General features: G+C 41.8%; 1 pseudogene; it reads right to left on the reverse strand.

Moving 5' to 3' along the window:
* Positions 1-12,705, reverse strand: part of LOC129437111 (protein NLRC3-like) — a 433,660-nt pseudogene that overhangs the window by 165,977 nt on the left and 254,978 nt on the right.

Genomic DNA, 12,705 nt, shown 5'->3' on the forward strand with positions numbered 1-12,705 from the left:
TTTAGCAATTATCTACCATTTATCTACCTCATGTTTAAGATTTTACTGTTATCTACTTTTTGTAATATCTGAAAATTAATGTACAATGAATAATGATAATTGTTCAGACGTTGCGATATCTGTCATTCTCTTTCAGATCAGTCACAGGGTGCAGTGTCTGAAGAGGTCGGTAGGTCACAAGAACAATTGTTAAATGCTTATCCGAAGTTCATCCATTTTGATTCGGACCCTCAACTACAAGAAATGTTAAATACACTTTACGCATACACACACCAAGATGGCGGTGCGCTACCAAACACCTCAGGTCCATCTACTACCTCGGCTCCCCCTACAGACGCTATCGAACCGATACAGACGCCCCCTTCCGATACACCGTCACTGAGCAGAGTCGACATCGAAGCGTTGATACGTGATGGCGGAACCGTAAACGACTTTCACGTTTATCCGAGACCTCGTTTCAATAGCGTGGAACTGCAAAGATCCATGAATCTGAGAGAGATTAGAGCCACAGATTTAGCTTCGTATCACATACGCCTGCACGACACCATGAACGAAATGGTAACATTGGCCAGACAAATCGGCGGCGACAACAGTGTGATCAATTTCACACTAAGAGGTCCGAGTCTCAAATCTGATGTATCAGCAATTTTATCTCCGGGAAATAATTACGACGTCGCGTTATTTACAGATCAAATTGAAAAATTTTTTACAGAGCGACGAGCGACTATTGTGTGATGATATGGTCGAGATATGTGCTACCGTGGCAATGAACAGACAGGGGGGTGTTCGACGCAAACTTATGGATTTGGCTCTTGATCAGGTGATCAAAAGAAAAAAGACGAGTTTGTTTTGTCCTATGAATATCTCTAATAATTTGTGCTTTTCTATCTGTCTCGCACATTTTCTCGATCCCGCATTACCTGAGAGCGAACTGGAAAGACGCGCTGCGGCGATTTAGAATGACGTGGGGTTCTCGATTCAAGACAAGATCAGCCTTTGCGACGTAGCGAAGTTTGAGAGTATTTTCGACGTCAAAATAGTAGTTTTTTACAGAACGTCCGATGGACCTGTAAAAAACCTTTGCAAATCAGAGCGAACCACACCCGAAAACATTGCACCTCTATTTACACGACGAACACTTTTACACGATTCTCAATCTAAAGGCGTTCATCGGCTCCGACTACGTATGCAGGTACTGCTATAAAGGCTACACCAACCTTAACCACCATCACTGTAGTCGCATCTGCAATGTGTGTTTCGACCCCGATTGCTACAAACATCCTAAAAGAACCGTACATTGCTCTGATTGTTTGCGATTTTGCAAATCCGATTACTGTTACAAAGCGCACAAGAAGATTCCCCGGGGCAGAGACCGTGTGCCGTGTGATATGATAAAATACTGTAAATTGTGCAACAGACGCTACGATGTTTCAGGCGCTAGAGATAATCACAAATGCAAGCCCTTCCAATGCGTCCATTGCGGCGAAGATCTCGGGACCGAGGGGTTGCATCAGTGCTTTATTCGGCCTATAAATCCCAAGGATACTAGCGAGAAGTACATCTTCTACGATTTTGAAACCCGTTACGAAAACGGAAAACACGTCGCCAACTTTGTATGCGCGATCACTTTTCAAGGGGAGAAATTTGTAGCGGAAGGACCCCACTGCGTATCGTACCTAATCAACAATTTCAGGCAACGCCGATACAAAGGCTACACTTTCATTGCCCACTACGCGTCCAAATTCGATTCTTTTCTCATTTTGGAATATTTCTGCAAAGCGGGGCTCACATTGGACATCATCATGCAAGGGTGCAAATTAATCTACATGTACGATGATGTGTATGCTCAACGATATATCGACAGCTACTCAATCATTCCCATGGCCTTGTCTAAGATGCCTGCTGCGCTAAACTTGACTAAGACGGAAAAGGGGTACTTTCCCCATTATTTCAACAGGGTGGAAAACGAGCGCTATGTAGGCCCCTACCCTGATAAAAAGTTTACGGCTACGATAACATGACCGACAAAAACCAGGCAAAGTTTGATGAGTGGTACGCCACCGTCTCTGATAAAGTCTTTGACTTCAGACAAGAGCTGTACGAAGCTTGCATGAAATACCGCGACACGTTCATCGCATGCACCGAGCTCGACCCCTTCAACTTTACAACGCTGACTAGTTGTTGTATGGGCGTGTTAAAAAACGCATTATCTCGACAGTAAAACACTGGCTCTTACGCACAACAACGCGTACGTTCAAAAGCAGTGGCGGCTGGTGCTAAAAAAATTTTGGGGGGCGCAAACACACTCAAAATCAATCTTTTACTGTAGTAATGCAGTACTCTTAATAGCCATTTATCAGGTGATGAGTATCATTAGCATTAAATGCGGAAAATGTTACAGTTGAAATCAAACGCACGAAATAAATGTACTATGGATCTGTAATGAACTAATATCAAGGTAATCATTCACACGCACGCACGCGCACGCACACACACACACACACACACACAAAAACGTACACACACAGATAGGTTGCGATAGACTTTTTCAATCTCCGTCATTTTTTTGATAAACAGCGTTGTAAAGAGTCCTTCACAGTCAGTTATTATCCGTCATTTAATGTTTTAATTATTTTCATTTTCGTTCACATGTCCATTTCTAATCATAAACTTACAAGACGAGCATACAAGTCAAATGTGTTTCATTTGTTTAGAGAACAGATAAACGGAGACAGTGCATTACTTTACCATCACATGAAGCAGATGAATTAATGTTTTTTTCTCACAGTGACAGCGGAGGCAATAAAACACGGAGCTGAACAGGCAAATATGAACAAATCAAATAACAAAATACTACGGCGATTAAAATATCAATAAACATGTAAAAATATGAATTGAACTAAACTCATCTGAAACCATCTTATGAAATAAACGCATGAAGGCAGATTAATGCAGACTCATGTCATTAGATTTTGTATCTTTACCTTAGACAGGCGTCTTGTGTTATACTTCAGCAGCCGCAGACCAATCAGTGTATGACATCAAAATATCGCGAGAATGTTTAGAAACCAGGGCGTCATTTGAGCAACACACTACCACCAACTGGACATGCCTAGGAATTACATTCTCAAGTTCAGTTGTATGGCTATCTGCCAAAATGGCGCTCATATTTTTCTTTATCCTGCTTAAATTTTCTCCGTCAAAGACTTTTTGTTTAACGGGACCGAACACACACAAAAAGAGACACTAAAGTTGCCTAATCACAGGCTTGTTCGTTTCTTTTTGCTTTCATAGCAATAACACAAGCACATTTTCCCCTCACAACAGACTAAGTACATACAGTCCATCAGCTCAATATGCACGGTTCGTGAAGTTTCCTTAAAAACAATGGTTTTCTCATGGGTGCTTTTACAACAACAAAACTAACAACAAAGTTGACCAAGCCACGTAATATACCGGATTATATGAGCTCTCGCTCTCATTATGTCCACGCAACACAAGCTCAAACGTGCCACAGAAGTTCATGTCGTGCACGTCTATCACGCATTCAGACTTTAAAACAGCAAACAGGGAAAAAATAAAACTCAAGAAGACTTACATGATATCCAGCTAGCCAACTCCGTTTGCCATGAGAAGTGGTGGAGAACACAGACTGCCATCATGTGACTCCGTTGGTCGATCTGATCCAAGCTTCTTAATCCTTTAGCCTATTTATTCATCAATTAAATACCTTGTAGCCTATAGGGTGATTTTGTAAGGATAAAAGCATATTATCCTTCATCTCAAGATATTTCACTTGCTTTCACTGATCTGTATTGTAGCAGTTAACACAGCAATCTCCAATGCGGTTATGAGACTCTTCGAACGATCCAATCACAGGAGGTAAAAAACATTAAAAGCAATATTGATTCGCTTTCAACATAAGTGGGAGTGTTTGGGGTGCACAGTCCTGCGCCCTAGGGCGGATCCGAAACCAGCCACTTAGAGCTCAGCCTCAGGTCACATGTTTTTACCCTTTTTCCTGACCTACATAGACACTTGTTAGGGGTGCGCCCCAGATACACAAACATGACACAAACACAACAAACTCAGTTTTGATTTTTAATTGTTTTAAATAAATTATAACATGACTAACAGTGAAATAGTACAACTAAATGAATTTATTTTGTATTAATTTGCACTATATATTTAACTTTTTGGTAACGTGCTAAAGTAGCTTTCCTCTCTGGCCAGCTTTAAGGGGGCGGCGCCCCAGCGCCCCCTAGTGACCAGCCGCCACTGTTCAAAAGAGTAAGACGTACTCGAACGCTTCAATCGAATGGCTCGAGTATGTTAAAAAGACTCGAAACTTGGACATTCACCATGCCCTGAACCACGGTGAAGTGTCTATCGGTAAATATTACCTGGACGGGTTTGTGGAAATCCAAGGTATGAGATATGGGTACGAATTTGCCGGTTGTACGTTTCAAGGCCATTCGTGTCGCTATCCTGCACATTACACGCATCCCATGTCGGCCGTACCTTATGCCGTTCTCAGGAGACAGTTTGACGAAAAGGTTGATATTCTGCAGAATGCGTACGGGTTAAAAATCGAGGTGATGTGGGAGTGCGAATGGACCAAAATTAAACGAGATGATCCCTCGGTAAAAGAATTTATGAGTACCTACTCTGCTCCGGAGAGACTGAAGCCCAGGGACGCTCTCTTTGGCGGTCGAACGAACGCCTACAAACTCTATCACAAAACTGCAGAAGGAGAAAGAATAAGCTATGTGGATTTCACCAGCTTGTATCCCTTCTGTCAGTCTATGAAAACCTACCCCATCGGCCACCCCGAAATCATTTTCAACAATTTCGAGCCGATCGAAAACTATTACGGACTTATCAAGGCCGTCGTGTACCCTCCCCGTAAATTACTGCACCCCGTACTGCCATATAGATGCAATGGAAAATTATTTTTTCCACTGTGTCGCACTTGCGCGCATGCTGAAAATCAGACGTCGTGCTGCAGTCACACTGATGAAGAAAGGGCGCTCTCGGGTAGCTGGGTCAGTATTGAGCTTTTGAAGGCCGTCGAGAAGGGGTACGTGATCGCTAGGATCGACGAAGTTTGGCATTTTCCCCAACGTTCTGATACGCTGTTTCGTGATTACGTGAAAACGTTTTTGCAATTGAAACAACAAGCATCCGGTTACCCCTCAAACGTAGTCACGGACGCGGACAAAGCAAAGTACATTAAAGATTATTGAAAAAAAGAGGGAATTCGTCTCGACCCTGAAAAGATCAGTTACAACCCCGCTCAGAGATCCATCAATAAACTACTGCTGAACTCTCTTTGGGGACGCTTTTCTATGCGCGAGAACCTTCCCAAAACACTACTCGTGAAAAAAACTGAAGATTTCACCAGAATTGTTTTCAACGAAATCACTGCGCTGAAACATTTCACGTTCGTCTCGGACAACGTAGCTCTCGTTCAGTTTCAAAAACCCGAAGGCGATTTGTGCAAAACAAACGACATTAACGTGTTCGTAGGGGCATTTACGACCGCTCACCCGCGACTGGAGTTGTTACGAACTCATGGATAAACTCGGCGATCGTTTGTTATACTCCGACACAGACAGCGTTATATTCGTTTCTAGGGATGGCGACTGGGATCCTCCGCTGGGGGATTATCTGGGGGAGCTGACGAACAAATTGGACGATGGTGATTTCATTACAGAGTTCTGTTCTAGCGGACCAAAGTCTTACGGCTATCGTACCGCTAAAGGAAAGGTAACCATGAAGGCTAAAGGAATAACTCTAAATGCCAAAAATTCTCAAACGATCCAATTAGACTCTATGATTGATCTGGTTGACGGCTATGCTAAATCGCGCGATAACTCGCGCTGCCTCCTGGCACACACTGAAAACATTGTGAGAGATAAAAAGCATCTCACGCTGTATAACAAATCAGTCGTCAAAAGGTTTGGAGCTGTTTATAACAAAAGAAGACTCTTGGACAACTTCAGCAGCGTACCTTATGGCTTCTGAAGACAGGGGCATGCGGGAGGCTTCTAATTTTGATTTCAGACTCCAACACCCTTTCTCATGCGTCGTTGTAAAGTATTCATTTCGCTCAATAATAATCGACCATGAGATTAAACACAAACAGCGAGTATCCTCCCAGAAAATCGTCTCTATCGATCGCTAGAGCGTGGTTTTTCAGATGTCTCCCCATGGACATTACCAGTTGGTAATATTCACGCACAGCGGAGCCCGATTCGAAATCCAGCTGCAGCGGTTTTGACGGTATTTGTTTACCGTCGGCATAGATGGCCAGGAACTCCAAATCGTAATGATTGAAAGTGAATGAGATTTTATCATAAGATTCAGAAAAAGCGTCGTTATCAACCATCCCCAGGATGATTGATTTCGGCAGCGTTCCTAAAAACAGATTTTCTTGATTCGAAACGCGCGATCCTGCAGGTAGAGAGATGGTTTTAAGACAAACTCTGTCGACAGGGTACTTGGCGGTCGTGCTGAGCAGCGCCTGGCCGTGACCCAGTCTGACGGCTGGCGACACGCTTACTTTCTTGACAAATAGGGAGGCCGACAAGATTTTTACTTTGTAGGCCACGTCATCGCTCCTCATCAGACAGAATTCATCCTTCCCCCTGATCAGGCGTATTTTAACATCGACGCCGTTTATCAGTAATTTTTCCTGAAAGAAAATGTCGGCGTGAATAGGTACTAGCAGCTCTACCGCTTGGCTGCCATGCCTGAAAGACAATCTCTTCAGCAGGCCCCTGTTTCGTTCACGGGGTCGCGGACATCCGTGTGACCCGCGGTGTCCCTGTAAAACAGACCGGGCGTGAAAAGAGATTCCAGAGCATCTTTACTGTAGTTCATGAGACACTCTATGATGCATCTGTAAGGGTACGTGCTTGAGCTCTGAGAGATCAATCGGTCGCCGAGACTTACAGTATTGTTCAAAATAATAGCAGTACAATGTGATTAACCAGAATAATCAAGGTTTTTAGTATATTTTTTATTGCTACGTGGCAAACAAGTTACCAGTAGGTTCAGTAGATTCTCAGAAAACAAACAAGACCCAGCATTCATGATATGCACGCTCTTAAGGCTGTGCAATTGGGCAATTAGTTGAAAGGGGTGTGTTCAAAAAAATAGCAGTGTCTACCTTTGACTGTACAAACTCAAAACTATTTTGTACAAACATTTTTTTTATCTGGGATTTAGCAATCCTGTGAATCACTAAACTAATATTTAGTTGTATGACCACAGTTTTTTAAAACTGCTTGACATCTGTGTGGCATGGAGTCAACCAACTTGTGGCACCTCTCAGCTGTTATTCCACTCCATGATTCTTTAACAACATTCCACAATTCATTCTCATTTCTTGGTTTTGCTTCAGAAACAGCATTTTTGATATCACCCCACAAGTTCTCAATTGGATTAAGGTCTGGAGATTGGGCTGGCCACTCCATAACATTAATTTTGTTGGTTTGGAACCAAGACTTTGCCCGTTTACTAGTGTGTTTTGGGTCATTGTCTTGTTTAAACAACCATTTCAAGGGCATGTCCTCTTCAGCATAGGGCAACATGACCTCTTCAAGTATTTTAACATATGCAAACTGATCCATGATCCCTGGTATGCGATAAATAGGCCCAACACGATAGTAGGAGAAACATGCCCATATCATGCTCCATGCTTCCTGTCTTCACTGTGTACTGTGGCTTGAATTCAGAGTTTGGGGGTCGTCTCACAAACTGCCTGTGGCCCTTGGACCCAAAAAGAACAATTTTACTCTCATCAGTCCACAAAATGTTCCTCCATTTCTCTTTAGGCCAGTTGATGTGTTCTTTGGCAAATTGTAACCTCTTCTGCACATGCCTTTTTTTTTAACAGAGGGACTTTGCGGGGGATTCTTGAAAATAGATTAGCTTCACACAGACGTCTTCTAACTGTCACAGTACTTACAGGTAACTCCAGACTCTCTTTGATCAACCTGGAGGTGATCATTGGCTGAGCCTTTGCCATTCTGGTTATTCTTCTATCCATTTTGATGGTTGTCTTCCGTTTTTTTCCACGTCTCTCTGGTTCTGCTCTCCATTTTAAGGCATTGGAGATCATTTTAGCTAAACAGCCTATCATTTTTTGCACCTCTTTATAGGTTTTCCCCTCTCCAATCAACTTTTTAATCAAAGTACGCTGTTCTTCTGAACAATGTCTTGAACGACCCATTTTCCTCAGCTTTCAAATGCATGTTCAACAAGTGTTGGCTTCATCCTTAAATAGGGGCCACCTGATTCACACCTGTTTCTTCACAAAATTGATGACCTCAGTGATTGAATGCCACACTGCTATTTTTTTGAACACACCCCTTTCAACTAATTCAACTACTTGCCCAATTGCACAGCCTTAAGAGCGTGCATATCATGAATGCTGGGTCTCATTTGTTTTCTGAGAATCTACTGAACCTACTGGTAACTTGTTTGCCACGTAGCAATAAAAAATATACTAAAAACCTTGATTATTCTGGTTAGTCACATTGTACTGCTATTATTTTGAACAAGACTGTATATAGTATAAAGTAAAAGTATAAAAAGTTATAGTATAAAAAGTGTGGCAGTGTCTCTCAGAAGTCAAGATGGGCAGAGAATCACCAATTCCCCCAATGCTGCAACGCAAAATAGTTTTCTGAGTTTCTCAGAGAAAAATTGCAAAGAGATTGAAGTTATCATCAACTACAGTGCATAATATCATACAAAGGTTTAGAGAATCTGGAACAATCTCTGTGCGTAAAGAGGCAAGGCAAGAAAACCATACTGGAAGCCCGTGATTTTCGGGCTCCTCTTCGGGACGGCACTGCATCACATACAGGAATGCTACTGTAATGGAAATCATAACATGGGCTCTGGAATACTTCCAGAAAACATTGTCAGTGGACACAATCCACTGTGCCATTCGCCGTTGCCAGTTAAAACACTTTAGGTCAAACAAGAAGCCATATCTAAACATGATCCAGAAGCACAGGCATTTTCCCTGGGCAAGGCTCATTTAAAATGGACTGTGGCAAAGTGGAAAACTGTTCTGTGGTCCAACGACTCAAAATTTGAAGTTCTTTTTGGAAAACTGGGACGCCATTTCATCCGTACTAAAGAGGACAAGGACAACCCAAGTTGTTATTAGCGCTCAGTTCAGAAGCCTGCATCTCTGATGGTTTGGGGTTGCATGAGTACGTGTGGCATGGGCAGCTTACACATCTGGAAAGGCACCATCCATGCTGAAAGGTTTATCCAAGTTCTAGATACATATGATCCCATTAAGACGTCGTCTCTTTCAGGGAAGACCTTGCATTTTCCAACATGACAATGCCAGACCACATACTGCATCAATTACAACATCATGGCTGCGTAGAAGAAAGATCCGGGTACTGAAATGGCCAGCCTGCAGTCCAGATCTTTCACCCATAGAAAACATTCAGCGCATCATAAAGAGGAAGATGCGACAAAGAAGACCTAAGACAGTTGAGCAACTAGAAGTCTGTATTAGACAAGAATGGGACAACATTCCTATTCCTAAACATTGGTCCTCCTCCAGCTGTTCCTTATATGTACATTTAACTTTTCCGGCCTCTTATTGCTACCTGTCCCAACTTTTTTGGAATGTGTAGCTCTCATAAAATCCAAATTGAGCCAATATTTGGCATGACATTTCAAAATGTATCACTTTCAACATTTGATATGTTATCTATATTCTATTGTGAATAAAATATAACAGGATTTATACAGAAATCCTTAAGTTAAATTTACTACTTTTTACTACCTTTTTTACTACCTTCAGAATATTTTTTAAAACAATCACGACACTGAATTGCAAGTGTTAATCAGCGACCTTTCTATTATTTACACAGATTTTGACATATATAACATACAAAAAATAATTAATGTGAAAAAAATTCTTCTGACTGAAATGTTTTTTAGGCCAAGTCATATTCCTTTACCTTACACTTTATGTAGGCGAGACCAATAGCATTTTAAGGGGAGATTTTTTTGCCATGAATTCCATATTGAAGTCTCATGTGGCATATATAGGTAGCTGTAGTTTGCAGGGCATTTCAGATTAAGGCGAAACAGCTAAATAACTCACTATACTGTATAAAAAGAAAACATGAATATCACCAGCTTTAATGAATCTTTTATTAATTATTTATTAATTGTAAATGTATTTATTTTAGCATTTACTAATAATTTTTTAATCAAAGTTGAAACTGTTAACATTAGTGAATGCACCATGAACCACCGTCAATTACTGTAATAACATAAACAAGAATTATATACTCTATATTTTTCATTGTTTGTTTATGTTATATAATGTGAACAAATACAACTTTTTCATATCATTGTAATGATACGTATGAAGCGGAAGCAAATGCAGGTGAAATATAAACAATGTTTATTAAATGTAAACAAAGAGAGAGTATTCAGAGTCAATGCGGAAGTAATCCAGTCCGGTGTTGTGGTGGGCAATGGTGACGATGACTACGGTGGAAGTTGGTGTTTTGAGTGCGACGTTGGTGGAGTGGTGAGCAGTGGTGAAATCCAGGCTGACACGGAACATCCATACAAAGACGACGACGACAATACACATCCAACTGAAACACGTAATCCAAAGCACACGAAACAACCAAGCAACACGGGGACTGAGCAAACATAAGAATCTGGCAGGAACAATAATCTTTTATTAAGGACACTCTCTCTTGGTCCATAAAGACAACAACAACAACAACAACAAATATACACACATAGACACATACGGTTACACTTACTCATGTACATATAAACTAAAACGCCAATGATTCCACATCCTTGAAAAAAACCTGACTGAACTCTGTGCCAGGTTCGTCAATAATAAAATGATACTGCTAGAAGAGTCCAATAATCTACATATACATTTATGCATACAATTTCGTATTACAGCAGCACAGGTTGGCACACCAGCACTGACAAACATTTGACTTGCACTGTTCCATCGTGGAACCTTCATCAGTAAACGCATTCCGTCATTATATGCAACATTTAGCCTCCGCATGCTTCTTTTCGTGTAGTGTCGCCACAAATGGGCAGTATACATAGGGGTACAATACACTCTAAAAAGTGTGGTCTTCACAGATTCTGAGCACATAGCAAACTTACGGATCAAAGTATTCGCCTGAGCATAAAGTGCACAACACTGTCTGTAGATGTCCCTATCATCAGATAGGTCATCAGTGATATAGTGCCCTAAATATTTAACCTCATTACATACTTTTAGGGCATTTCCAGATAGAAAGAAGTCAGGAAATGTCAGTTTCCTGTCCTCCCTACTCCTGACAATCATAATATTACTCTTTTTGGCATTATATATAATATCAAAATCAGAACCATACTGAGAACAAGTACTCAGTAACTGTTGAAGACCAGCACTATATGGACAAAAAATCACCAGATCATCTGCGTACATTAAATGGTTTATAATAGTATTACCAACAACGCAGCCTGTTGTACAATCATTTAGCCGTTTTGACAATTCATCCATATAGACATTAAAAAGAAAAGGGGACAGAATACTTCCCTGTCGGACCCCATTACATACACTGAATGGGGCAGACACACAATTACCCCATTTTACATACATTAATTGATGAGCATACCAGAATGCCAAAATTCTTACTATAAGTTTAGGGACTCCTCTATTTTGTAACTTTAAAAACAGTTTTTCATGATTTACACGGTCAAAAGCTTTAGAAGCATCAATAAAACACATAAACATTGTGGAATTATGGCTATTATAAAAATCTAAAATCTCTTTTAGAGCAAAAATACACACATCAGTACCATATTTTGGTTTAAAACCAAATTGATTGTCAGAAGTCAGGATAAATTGTCCCATTCTATTCAGTAAAATTCTCTCAATAACTTTCGACAAGGTACTGGCCAGAGCTATAGGTGTCACGTCACGGAAGGGTTGTAGAGACAGGACGCAAACGCAAGGTTCAACAATAAATAACATTTTATAATAAAAACACAAGGGCAGACATGGTGAAGGCAGAAACACAGGAACATTAACACAGGAACAGACAGGGTATCAATGACAATGATCCAGCAGTGAGCAAACAGAAGACAGAGGTATATATACACACACAGACTAAATGACAAACAGGTGTGATGAGGCAGGTAATTAATCAATGAATGTCCAGGTGATAACAATCGGAACAGAGACAAGACATGACACGGATTAACCGTGACATTACCCTCCCCTCTACGAGTGGCTACCAGACACTCACATAAAACAACAAAAACAAAGTCTGGTAGCGAGAGTCCAAGGGAGGGGTGGAGGGCTTGGGGACCCTGGCGAAGCTGGCAGCCGCCGGGATGAGACCAACAGGACGGTTGGCTGGACTGCGCCAGGAGAACCGGAGCGATCGCTCCCAGAACCGAGGCAGACGAATTACCCCCTCCTGCGAATCGTCGACGATCAGATGCCCCCGGAAAACAACTCCCATCCCCTCGCGGAAACGGAGACCCTCGGTAGCCACCCCGGGGAAATGATCGGGCGTGGTCCGTTCCGGATCCCCCTGCGAGCAGGATGGTGGTCCTCCGAGGGACCGTCGACGACGACTCAACCGTTGGGGGACCGCCTGGGCCGATCCTCCTCCCGCAGGAGCG

The sequence above is a fragment of the Misgurnus anguillicaudatus genome, chromosome 24, assembly GCF_027580225.2.
Source record: "Misgurnus anguillicaudatus chromosome 24, ASM2758022v2, whole genome shotgun sequence".
Classification (NCBI taxonomy): Eukaryota; Metazoa; Chordata; class Actinopteri; order Cypriniformes; family Cobitidae; genus Misgurnus; species Misgurnus anguillicaudatus.